We start from the raw sequence: 13,306 nt of genomic DNA, 5'->3' as shown, positions 1-13,306 counted from the left end.
GCACTATAAGCCAAATGAGACCTAACGGACATGTACATAACATTCCATCCAAGAGCAGCAGAATACACATTTTTCTTAAGCACCTATGGAATATTTTCTAGGTCAAGTCATATGTTAGGCCACAAAACAAGTCTTAACAAACTTAAGAAGATTGAAATCATACCAAGTAACTTTTCCAACCACAGTGGTATGAAACTAGAAATGAATAACATGAGGAAATCTGGAAAATGCTCAAATACGTGAAAATTAAACACCACACTCCTGAACAACCAATAAATAAGTGAAGAAATTAAGAGTAAAATAAATATCTTAAAAATGAAAATGTAAAAACAGTATACCAAAACATATGGGAGACAGCAAAACCAGTTCTAAGAAGGAAGTTTATATCAATAAACACATACTTCAAGAAGAAAGAAATACGTCAAATGAACAAACTTACTTTACATCTCAAGAAACTATGAAAAAAACTAAGTACAAAGTTAGCAGAAGGAAGGAAATAATAGATTGGAGCAGAAATAGAGAACAAGAAAACAATAGAAAAGATTAACAAAACTAAGAGTTGATTCTTTGAAAAGATAAACAAAATTGACAAACCTTTAGCTAGACTAACCAAATAAAAAGAGAGTGCCAAAATCAATGAAATTGTAAATGAAAGGGAAGACATTACAACTGATACCACAGAAATACAAAGGCTCTGAAGAGTCTGCTATCAAAAATATATGCCAATAACTTGGACAATCTAGAAGAAATGGAAAAATTCAGTCTCTTACCAAGACTGAATCATGAAGAAATAGAAAACCTGAACAGACCAATAACAAATAAGGAGATTCAATCAGTAATCGAAAACCTCCCAACAAAGAATAGCCCAAAACTAGATGCTTTCACTGATAAATTCTCCAAACAACTTAAAGAAGAATTAACACCAGTCCTTCTCAAACTCTTCCAAAAGATTGAAGAGGAAGAAATACTCCCCAACTCATTTTAGAAGGCCAGTGTTACCCTAATCCCAAAGCCAGATAAGGACACTACAAAAAAAGAAAATTACAGACCAATATCCCTGGTAAATATACATCCAAAAATTTGCAACAAAAGAATAGCAAACCAAAGTCAGCAGCACGTTAAAGGGATCATACCATGATCAAGTGGGATTCATCCCTGGAATGCGAAAATGGTTTGAAATGTGAAATATCACATTAATAGAATGAAAGAATAAAATCATATGATCATCTCAGTAGATGCAGAAAAATCATTTGACAAAAATCAACATTTATTCATGATAAAAACTCTCAACAAACTGGGTATGGAAGGACCATATCTCAACATAATAAAGGCCATATGTGACAAGCTTCCAGCTAGCATCATACTTGATGGTAAAAGGTTGAAAGCTTTTCCTCTAAGATCAGTAACAAGACAAACTAGCCCATTCTCACCACTTCTATTCATGATAGTACCAGAAGTTCTAGCCAGGGCAGTGAGACAAGAGAAATAAATAAGAGCCATCTGAACTGGAAAGGAAAAAGTAAAATTGTGTCTCTTTGCAGATGACCTGATTTTATATATAGAAAATCTTAAAGACTCCACCAAAAAACTGTTAGAATTGATCAACAAATTCAGTAAAGTTGCAGAATACAAAATCAACATAAAAAATTAATAGCGTTTCTATATACTAACAATGAATTATCTGAAAAAGAAATAAAGAAAGCAATCCTGTTTACAATAGTATCAAAAACAATAAAATACTTAAGAATAAATTCAACCAAGGAGGTGGAAGATCTGTACACTGAAATTATAAGGCATTGATGAAAGAAATTGCAGAAGACATAAATGGAAAGATAAACTCTGTTCATGGATTGGGAGAATTAATATTGTTAAAATGTCCATACTCCCTAAAGCCATATATAGATTCAATGCAACCTCTATCAAAATTTCAATGATATTTTTTATAGAAATAGAAAAAAATACTAAAATTTATTTGGATATACAAAAGACTCCAGATAGCCAAAGCAACCTGAGAAAAAAAGAACAAAACTGGAGGCATCACATTTCCTGATTTCAAACTATATTACAAAGGTATTCGATACAGTAGATACTGGCTTAAAAGCAGACACATAGAACAAAGGAACAGAATTGAGTGCTCAGTAATAAACCCTTGTATGTACAGTCAACTAATATTTGACAAAGGAGCCAAGAATACTCAATAGGGAAAAGATAGTCTCTTTAATAAACAGTGCTGGATAAATTGAATATCCACGTACAAAAGATTAAAACTATGCCCCTAAAATACAACACTAACAAAAATTAACTCAAAATGGATTAAAGACCTAAATGTAATGCCTGAAACCATTAAACTCCTGGAAAAACCAAAGGGAAAAACTCCTTCACATGGGTCTTGGCAATGATTTCTTGGATATGACACCTAAAGCACAGGCAACAAAAGCAAAAAAAACAAGTAGTACTGCATGAAGCTAAAAAGCTTTTGTACAGCAAAAGGAATTATCAAAAAAACGGAAAAACAACCTACAGAATGGGAGAAAGTATTGCAAACCACGTTTCTGATAAGGGGTTAATATCCAAAAAAAATAAGGAATTCATACAACTTAATCACAAAAAAAACCTAATAATCTGATTAAAAAATGGGAAAAGAAGCTGAATAGACGTTTTTCCAAAGAAGATATTCAAATGGCCAATAGGTACATGAAAAAGTGCTCAACATCACTAACCATTAGGGAAATGCAAATCAAAACTGCAATGAAATACCTCCTCACACCTGTTAGAATGGGTACCATCAAAAAGACAAGAGATAACAAATGCTGGTGAAGATGTGGAGAAAAGGGAACTCTGGTGCACTGATGTTAAGAATGAAATTGGTGCATCCACTATGGACAACAGTATGAAGGTTCCTCAAAAAATTATAAATAGAACTGCCATGTGATCCAGCACTTCCGCTTCTGAATATATATCTGAAGGAAATAAATTCACTAACCCAAAAAAATATGTGCACCCCTATGTTCATTACAGCATTATTAACAATAGCCAAGACATGAAAGCAACCTAAGTGTCCATCAATGGAGAAATGGCTAAAGAAAATGTGGTGTATATATGCAATGGAATACACTCAGCTATAAAAAAGAAAGAAATCCTGCCATGTGCAACAACATGGATGGGCCTTGTAGGCATTATGCTAAGTGAAATAAGTCAGAGAAAGACAGATACTGTATGATCTCACTTATTGTGGAATCTAAAAAACACAAAACTCACAGAAACAGAGAACAAATTGGTTGTTGCCAGGTCAGGGGGTGGGGGCGTGGGGAAAATAGGTTAAAGTGGTCAAAAGTTATAAGATAAATAAGTTCTGGGTATGTAACATACAGCATACACAGCTGAGACTGAAAATATCCTTCCTTCAGGTGATGAACGAATGACACTAATCATAGCTCAAGGAGACATGTCAAGGGGGCAGATTTGCCTAATGGGGAAATGAAACAAAGATGTCCTCACAGTGTTGTGTATAGTGGGGACAAACAACAAACCACTAAATGCCCAAATACAGAGACTTGTTAAATAAGTTGTGTTGCATACCCAAGATGAAACACTATGTGACCTTGGAATGGAGTGTTTAATATGCATATGATATAAAGTTGAGGAGGAAAAAGGGCAAAAAGATTATATATTTGGTGTAATCTAGTCTTTGAAAAAATGCATAAGCAAAAGGAAAAACTGTTGAAGAAAATATACAGAAATGACCAACAGGTCCTATTTTTCATTAACTCACTAACTCATTCATTCATTCAGCAAACTTTTACCGAGAACCTTGTGCATGCCAGCTCTGTCCTAGGTGCTGTGGTGACAGTGGTGACAAGGCAGTCCTGGGCCTTCGGGGCAGGAGAGTACACGTGGACCTGCACCTATGTGTGAGTTATAAACGGGCAAGTGTGGCATTTCAGCTGAGCCCTGAGGATCAAGAAGCGTTTGCCCAGGGCTCATGAGAAGGTGGATCTAGCTGGTAGAAGGGAAAACTCACGTGAGACCAGTGGTGGAGAACATGAGGGATGTTTAGAGAACTGAGGGAAGAGCAGTTCTGCTGGAGGGAGAGGACCAGGGGGCAAGGGTGCCAGGGAGGGTGTCTGTGGGAGGGGCCTGGTTGTGTTCATAACTAGAAAGGGAAAGAAATGATTCATTTGTAAAGTATGGCTACAGAACAATGCAATAGCATGGAAAAATATTTTAATATTGTGCTGTGTTGATGTATGTATGTGCTTCTTAAATAGAAAAACCCTATCTACCAAATAAATAAACAAAAACCATGGAAGGAAATATACTAAAATGGCAACCCCATGGTGAGGTAGTATGATGGAATGAATGCAGACGTGGGATTTGGCATGGTGGGTGTCAGAAGATCCCACTTGCCTGCCAAGGACGTCACCTCACATGCAGTTCTGGCTGATGGGTGTGGCTGCTCAGAGGGATCCATGTCCAGGGCCCATGCCCTCCTCACAAGGAGTCTGTGTGGATTTAGCTTTCCCACCCTACAGTGCAGGAAAGCCCAGGGAGAAGGGGTGACAGGCAGTTGATTGAACCAATGGACAGTACCTGGCACTGTGGCACTGAACACAGCTGACCCCACGAGGAGGCTGAGGGGACACAGCCGGTCAACTCTGTCCCCAAAGATTCTCCTTTCTCCCCCCAACTCTGTCCAGGTCAGAGCTTTTTTTGGATGTGGCCAGTGCTGGTCTGAAGCCAGCTCATAGCAGCTGGTGAGATTTGCAGGAATCTTGTGAGCCAGCTGTTTTAACACAGCCATTATTAAAAACCAAATCATGTAAACTCAAAAAATAAATAAAATGTATTAAAAACAAAGGCAATAAATACTCAAAACTCAGCACTTCCTAATTATGTTACTCCACTTTACTATTTAGTGTCTGTGCTTTGGCTGTTACTGCATCTCTTGCATCTGTCTAGTGGCTGTAGTGCCTGCTCCCATGCATTTCTTCCCAACTGCACGTCTAGTGACATCACTTTGGAGGCTTGAAATCAGCCAGGATGGCAGAATTTATGGCATGCTAAAAATCGGGGCTTGATTTCTTGTTTCTTTGATTGTCTGGACTTCAGAAAGTGATGGAAAAAATGCTAATACTGCAGATTAAACTGAAAAATGTCTTGTCTGCATCCATTAACGTTGTGAATAGAACGCAAAAATTAAGGGAGTATTCTTCCAGTATTCAAAAACTATTCTCCAGTTTGGCAAAGGAGTCACTCAAATCATTGACAAACTAGTGAACTATTGACGGCCGTCTTCATTGTTTCACTTGCGTCTTAACTTTATTGTAAATGAAAATGCCATTCAACATTCGTGTTGGAACTACAGGCTGAGAGCCAATTGCTAAACATTTACCAGCCCACCATGAATGTGCCCCAAATGATTTGGAATTCTGGGCACTGGAAATGTCAGAGACATTTCTGCCTCCAAAGGGCAGGTGGAAAGTAGAACTGGAAAGAGAAGGCAGAGGGAACTGCAAAAGCAGATGCAAGGCAGTGAAAGCAGTAGGTAAGAAACGAATCAGGAGTGTTGTGGATAGGGTAGGTTACTGCTATGGGTAGGTCATGTGATCTAGCTACAGGAACCCATACCATATCTCTTGGGGATGATGTTCATTCTTTTTTTTTTCAACAAATACCAATCTCTGCTGGCCCTGAAGTTAGAAAGGTAAATGCTGTGGAGCCCACTACTCCACATTCAGTAAGAGAGGGAAATGCGGAGTTATAATGGGATCTACAGAAGCCTGTATTAGTGATGTGGGGGGAATGTTGCAGGATCTAGGACAGACAGGCACTAACCCATGCTGCCTGGGGGACCTGAGGAACGCCCCATAGAGGAGGTGACGTTAGCTCTGGGTGTTAGTGGATGAAAAGGAGCTCACCAGGAAGTGATGGTCAAAATGGCAGAGGAAAAGTCCTAATGGCAAAGAAGGACTGGGCATTTTCCAGCCATGAGGAGAAGGTTGAGGGGCAGGAGCTCAGGATGACACAGAGGTGGCCCCTAAATGATACCTTTCTATTCATGCTAAGCAGGCCACACCCTCCTGTGAATCCAGCCCCACTCATTGAGGCAGGGGAGGGAAAGGGGAGAGGGTCAGAGTCAGAGACAGCAGTGTGCTCAGCTCTTCTCTGAAGAGCTCTGAACACCTGACCTCCAAGAACACCCGTGTCCTCAGGCTCCCCTGGGAGGAGGAGCAGGCGCACACACAGCCCCCAGCTGGTGCCCCGCCCTGTCACAGTACAGATGGAGGGGCTGAGGGACGCACTCGTGGCCCAGCCTTCCAGAGAGTCAGATCAAGCAGAGGGGGTGCAATTCCAGGGGTCCTGATCCCCAGTGCAGACGCTCACAGAATTCCCCCACACTCCAGGGGCCAAACTGAATGCTGAGAGACGACTTATTTTCCCATATGGAAATTATAATCCAGTGCTGTGTCCTTCCACAGCTTGCAACTTTACCCTGGTGCGAGGACTTCCAGGTGAGCCCCAAGGGGCTGCCCACAAAGCAGGAGGAAGGGGTTTCACCTGCGCCTGCTCACACGGAACACCAGCAGGCTGCCGGGCCCAGGGCTCAGGGCTCAGAGCACCGTCCACAGCTTGTCCCACCCCGCTCACCGTCACCCCCACCCCTGAAGAGAGACTGTGTGTCTGATTCATCTCTCTGTGGCCCCACAGGGCCTCAGGGGTGGCAGACAGCAGGCTCTCAGGAAGTGTTGGCTGCCTTGGACTAAAAGGCCCTCGTTTTCCCTGGATTCTTAAACGTGCACGTGGGAAGGGGGGATTACATGATCTCTACGACAACAGAGCAGACATCGGAGGGTTTGGTTTGATCTTATGTTACCCGGCATCCTTCCTCAGAAAACCCTATTTCAGTTTGGGAGATTACTGGGACCCTCTGAAGCAGCTCAGTCCCTGTCTTTTCCAAGCCTTGTTCTCCAGTCCTCCCTTTGATCCTGGGATCTACTCCCCCTCTCCCAACCCAGCCCACCCCACCCCCACCATAACCTTCTAATTAATCTTCTTGGCTAAGTCAGCCAGGGTCAGTCTTTGTTGTTTGCACTGAAAGAACCCTGCCTGCTAGAGATGTGACAGCTCACCCCGCTCAGAACTCAGATCTCTAGGCCACCTGCTTTCCCCTCCAGGGAGGAAGGACCACACCGCACAACACTGCCACCCAGAGGCCAGGCTCAGTACTGCCCCGCACTGTCAGCCTCCAGGCAGCAGCTGCTGTCTTCACAGAGCACAGGCGGCTTCCCCCCCGCGAGTTCTGACTCGGCTGACAACTCTAACGTTTGCACTCTGGTTTACAGCAGTTTTTGTTCCCTACTGCTCAGCATGCTAATTCTTCTCCCAAATCATCAGAAGTGCCAGGACACTTTAAACACCTGGAGACAGGAGCTCCTGCAGGCAGAAGTGTCCAGAGGAAAAAAAAGCTGGAGCAATAACACCCAGGCATGGCAGGGTGGGTCTGGGGCGGCCCCGCTCCCACACCTGGGGGGCAGCCACCTCTCCACTTGGCCTTGCCCCTGGAGCAATTGAGGGGTCTCCCCTGTCTCCATTCGCCAGAAGTGCCCACCCTTGGTTCTCGTCACACATTAATCCACTAGCTTCTCCTCTGCTCACCTGTCAACTGTCCTCTTCTGCCAACCTGCTGGGCATACACAGGTGGACCAGCCTCCACTTTGCTCTTGAGGTGCTCACGGCTTGGGGAGGAGACACAATGGCCGTATGTGAGGTTAGCACCAAGGAGGAGAGGGTGCCATCAGCCCTGCTGGGGAGGCTTTCATCCCTGCCCTTCCCTAATCAGCTCCACCAGCGAGTTCTTGAAACTAGGAAACCCATCTTCAAGGGCCCCCCTCAGCTGGTGAGTGGTACTGCTGGACCACACTCCACTGAGTGTTCCAAGTTTCATCATCAGAAAACATTTAACCCCCCGGGCCCAGGAGGACCCTGGGGAGCGGGCGGCTGAGCTCCTTCCTCGCAGGGACCTCCATGGGCTTGTTACGAATAAACGTCCCTTGGGCTCATCTCAGCTCCCTCCTCTGGCCCTGCCTCCTGCCCCACCTGTAAAAGGAAGCACAGGTACTCTGCCCTCTCTCTCTACGTCAGAGGCAAGAGTCTCTGACAGGCACTTTGCATGTCACCTCTTCCATCTTCACTGCACCCAGAGGATCATCACCCTCTTTCACAGATGAGGAGGACCTGGGCTCCCCAAAGCTAAACATCCTGTCCGAGGTCCCCTGCAAGTAGGAGGTGCAGCTGGGATTAAAACCCAGGAGTGTGTCCCCAAAGCCTGCTTTCGTTGCACTGCCCATGTCACCCTCACAGTGCCCCCCGTGGTGAGCACCAAGTACAAACTCTGTGCCCCCAGGGGCATCTGAGCCACTCCTAACTACTTCCTCAAAGGGGATGCCATTGCCATTGGAGAATAGTGCCAGCCAGTGTTTCTTGAAGAGGCAGAGGTGGACACATCAGTCCACTGAGGGACCCTGAGCTCACCATCCCACTTCTGTCAGCCTCAATTTCCCACTATAAACTGGGATTGGGCTAAATATCCCTACAGTCCTTTCCAGATCTACCAGTATATGACTCTAATTGGGATGAAGCCAATTCTCCCTCTTTCTCAAATAACTGGTCTGCTTGAAGCCCTATTACTGAGCATCCAGGAGCTCACACAAAGACACACACACAGATGCACCCTCACATGCACATACACACTCATACACACTCACACACATACATTCACACACACATATACACTCACACACACACACTCCCCTCATCTCTCTCATGCGCTCTCTCTCTCTCTCTCTCTCTCTCTCTCTCTCTCTCAGGCAGTTCTCCATGACAGTTGACCTGTTTGGAACCACATGATGTTTTCCCAAGCCTGGGAAGGAGCCTGCCTTGCTGTCCTCCTGTTCTGCTGCACCCCTGCATCCCTCTGCTGACAGCCCCACCCAACTGCCTTCCCAGCTCAGGCAACCTTTGCCAACCACAGCCGTGGAGGCCCAGTTGCCAGAACTGTCCAGAGTGCCCTGAGCCACAGACGTGACCACCCTCTTCTCAGCACTGAAATTTGGGACATGTGGTCTTAACTGCAGGATGGAATATTTCCTACCAAAATGCTTCATGATATAAAAATAGAAGTCACCTTTTGTTGACTACATAAGTGTCTACATGCCAGAGGCTGAATACACCTTATTTCATTGAATTTTCTCAACAACCACATGAGGGAAGCTGCATCTCTCAACCCAAGTGCATTCATCTCCAACCTGCCAGACGCCATGTTGCTAAACGCAGTGCTGCACTCCAGCTTCCCGAGACCATCGTGGATCTGGATTCTGCCAACTGCTGTGTCAGAGATCCATCCCACTTCATGCTCCATGAATGCTATCACCCAAATCTTCATGTCAATCGTGAGAACAAGGAGGAGGAAGAGGAGGAAGAAAAGGAGCAGGTGAAGATATAATGTTAACAAAAATGAGAAGGTGGAGAAAGGAGATGATAGGAGAAGAAGAAGGAGGAGGAGAAGGAAATAAAGAGGAAGCAGAGGAAGAAGAAGACGAATGGAGAAGAGGAAGAAGAAAAGGAGGAGAGGAAGATATAGGAAGAAGAAAGAAGAAGGAAGAGGAAGATAAAAAGGAGACAAAGATGCTGAACTGATGGGGGACCTATGGCATGACCCACCTCCCTGAGGGTCACCACTCTCACATGCATCAGCACTGCTGGGGTAAGGTCACTCGGCCAAGTGAGAAGAATGTCCTACAAAACTCCATCTGGGGCCCCATCTAACCTCGGTCCACTCTGTCTGTGACAATCGCCAGATCAAAGCCTCTCAAAATGGAAAATGATGTGTCTGACATGGCTTGTCCCTAGTGAGCCCCTCCAGCTCCTAATGCTCAAAGCTTCTTGTTGAAGAACTCACAGGCTCTTTCCCAGGGTCAACATGAGACTTTGAGTCTCATCCAGCTCCAGGCTTCATGTACCTCTCCCATGATCCCCGACTCATGTCTGACGACCTGTGCAGATGCATGAGGCCATCTCTGGGTCACTCCATGCCCTGGCCAGTGAGTTCTGGGTCAGGAGACCACATGCACAGCAGCTCTGTGCTGCCTCGCTCCTCCTTTCCCACATAGACCTACCACAGCCCTTTGCAACTGGAGGATGGTTCTCTGCCAGACATTCCCTGGGCAAAGCAGAGCTGCCCTTTCCTCTTTCTCCTTCCACAGACGCCAGCTGCCCTGCCGCGAGTGGATCTGTGCAGTTCTTGTTCTCCCTGCTGTGACCCAATAGTAAGGGCCCTTTGCGTTCCTCTACTCTCCTCAATAGCCTCGATTCATTCTGGGCTCTTGCCCCCAACACTATTTACTGGTCCTCATCACTCTATCATGTGTGCGTCCGGGAAGGGGCTTTTCTTGTCTTCCTTCATTCTTTTCAGTCTGAGCTCAACAAGACAACCCTCTGAGCCACACAGACATCTTTTGTAAGAACCCTGTGTTCTTCCTATTGAAATAATCTGATTTCAATGTCAGACCCTCCAACCTTTTTGAGTTCTAGGGCATGGGAACATGATGATCTTTGAAACCTTCTGAAAACGAGCCCACCAACTCAACATGTCCATGGTGTCTGACCATGTCCAGCCTTCTCTACCACAGGGGATACTTCTCCCTCACTCTCCCATCCCTCTGGGGCCACCAACCAGCATCAACTGACCAAAACAGGAAGTGGTACATTCTGAGGGATGAAGCCTCACCCACCCCACTATGTTAAAAGCACATATTTCTTTGTTTATTACCCATTCCCAGGGCCCTGGAGCTGTCCCTCTGCCTCTCTGCCTTTCCCAAGCCTCCTCGCTTGTGAAATGGCAGCATTGTGCCAGGTCCCCAAATAATGAGACTTGCTGGCCCTGGGGCCTGTTCTGGTGCCACACCAGGGCAGGAAAACTAATTCAGAGCCCCTACTACTAAGTGTTGTACCCAGTCCCAACCATCTAGTAAGACTGACCAGAGAACCCAGGCAACCTCAGAGCCCATCCTACAGCCTCAGTTGGGGAGATAACCAAGCCAGCAGTCCTATCCAACTGTTCTCTGCCAGCAGCAGTTCCCTGATCTCAAAGCGCAGTCAGTGACCTGGCCCTAAGATAGACCCTGATAATAAGCCCCACCTGTCCAAGGATGTCACCAGTGGAAATGTCCAGAAACCCAAACTGGTGACTGGTGCTGACTGGTGAAATACACTTTCTTCCAAAATGAACTTGTAAAGTCTGGAAGAGGAGACCACTTACTGAAATGTGTAGATACCAATGTAAGTATCAAGAATCATGAAAAATCAGGTAAATATGACACCACTAAACTAATAAAACTCCAATAACTGATCCTAAAAAAATGGAGAACTATGAATGTCAGATGAAGAATTCAGAATAATTCTGTTAAAGAAGTTTAGTGAACTACAAAAACACACAGACAGACAAGTAAACAAAATTAGGAAAGTAATGCATGAACAAAATGAGACATTCAACAAAGAAATAGAAACCATCAAAAGAAACCAAATAGAAATCTTAGAGCCTAAAGATACAATGACTGAAATGAAGAATTCAACAGAGAGCTTCAAAAGAACACTCAACCATGCAGAGGAAAGAGTGACCTAGAAGACAGCATATGTGGAATTATCCAGTCAGTGGAGCAAAACGGAAAAAGAATGACAAAGAGTGAGGAAAGCTTACAGGACTTACGGCACACAATGAAGAGAAACAATATCTGCATTATGGGAATTCCAGAATGAGAACAAAAAGATAAAGGGATAGAAAGTATATTTAAAGCAATAATGGCTGAAAACTTCCCAAATCAGGGGAGAGAAATGGACATCCAGGTCCATGAGGCCCAAAGGATCCAAAATAGGTTAAACCTGAATAAGGCTACACCAAGACACATTATAATTAAATTGTAAAAGTCAAAAGACAAAGAAATCATTCTGAAAGCAGCAAGAGAAAAGAGAGGAGTTGCATACAAGAGCCAGGGTCATATTTGTGGTTGCTAGATGTGGGAGGTGGGGGGAGGAGGAATTGGGTGAAGGTGGTCAAAAGGTACAAAATTCCAGTTACAAGATAAATAAGTCCTGGGGATGTAATTTACAACATGAGACTACAGTTAACACTGCTGCATGGTATATTTGAAAGTTGGTGAGAGAGTAGATCCTAAGAACTTTCATCACAGGAAAAAAACATTTTTTTCTTTTTCTTTTTTTTTTTTTGGATTTATATGAGATGATGGATATTAACTGAACTTATTGTGGTAATAATTTCACAATATATGTAGGTCTTATTACTATGGTGGACACATTAAACTTATACAGTGCTGTATGTCAATTTTATCTCAATAAAACTGGAGGGGGATCTCAGCTAATAAATGCAGAAGAAATGATAAAATTAGAAATCACCATTTTGCAACCCTTAATGAAATAATAGCTTCAGATGTTTATCATCAATAGCTGCTTAAACCATCAGTTGAAATGTTGTTGGGGGTTTTAACCATGAGTTGAATTGTTGTTGGGGAAATTTAATGGTGGGAACAGACTGACAAACCTGATTGCATTGACCAATCTTAGCATCACTAAAAGTACAACTATCAAACCATCAAACATCATGTGTCTCCTGATGTACTACAAAAGGAATAATATCAACACAACAATAAAAATTAACCTGAATCTCACCAAGCTGCTAGCTCTAACTACTAGCTTACAAGAAATTTCGTAATAGAATAAAAAGTTTTATGAGACTATGAGAAAACAATCAACCAAATCCAAAATGTGGGAAATTACTCAAAATGACTGTTTTTTTAATACCATAAGTGGGATAAAATAAAAGGAGATCAAACAAAAAAAATTAATGTAATACCACAGATATACTGTATATCCCCTTTTGTACTATGCTTCATACTTAAAAAGAATAAGACTAATTTTCACCCCCTTGGGGGAAATATTTTCACCGGTGTGAATGTATAGAATAAGAAAAGACACAATTAACTAATAAGAGGAATTTTTAAAATATATAACTACAGATAGAGCAGAAATATAAAAATCAAACATATTCTGAACAACTTTATACCAATATATGTAAATAGATCTTCAAATTCCTAGAAAATAAGATACTTAAAATGATTTATAAGGGAAATAGAAGTGCTAAATATTCCAGTGTGTGAGTCTGCTCTGGTTGCCATAACAAAGAACCACAGGCTGGGTAGCTTAAACAACAGAAATTGATTTTCTCACAGTCTGG

This window comes from Diceros bicornis, chromosome 6, assembly GCF_020826845.1.
Source record: "Diceros bicornis minor isolate mBicDic1 chromosome 6, mDicBic1.mat.cur, whole genome shotgun sequence".
NCBI lineage: Eukaryota > Metazoa > Chordata > Mammalia > Perissodactyla > Rhinocerotidae > Diceros > Diceros bicornis.
The sequence above is the reverse complement of the archived record's forward strand: the minus strand, read 5'-3'. Positions refer to the sequence as shown.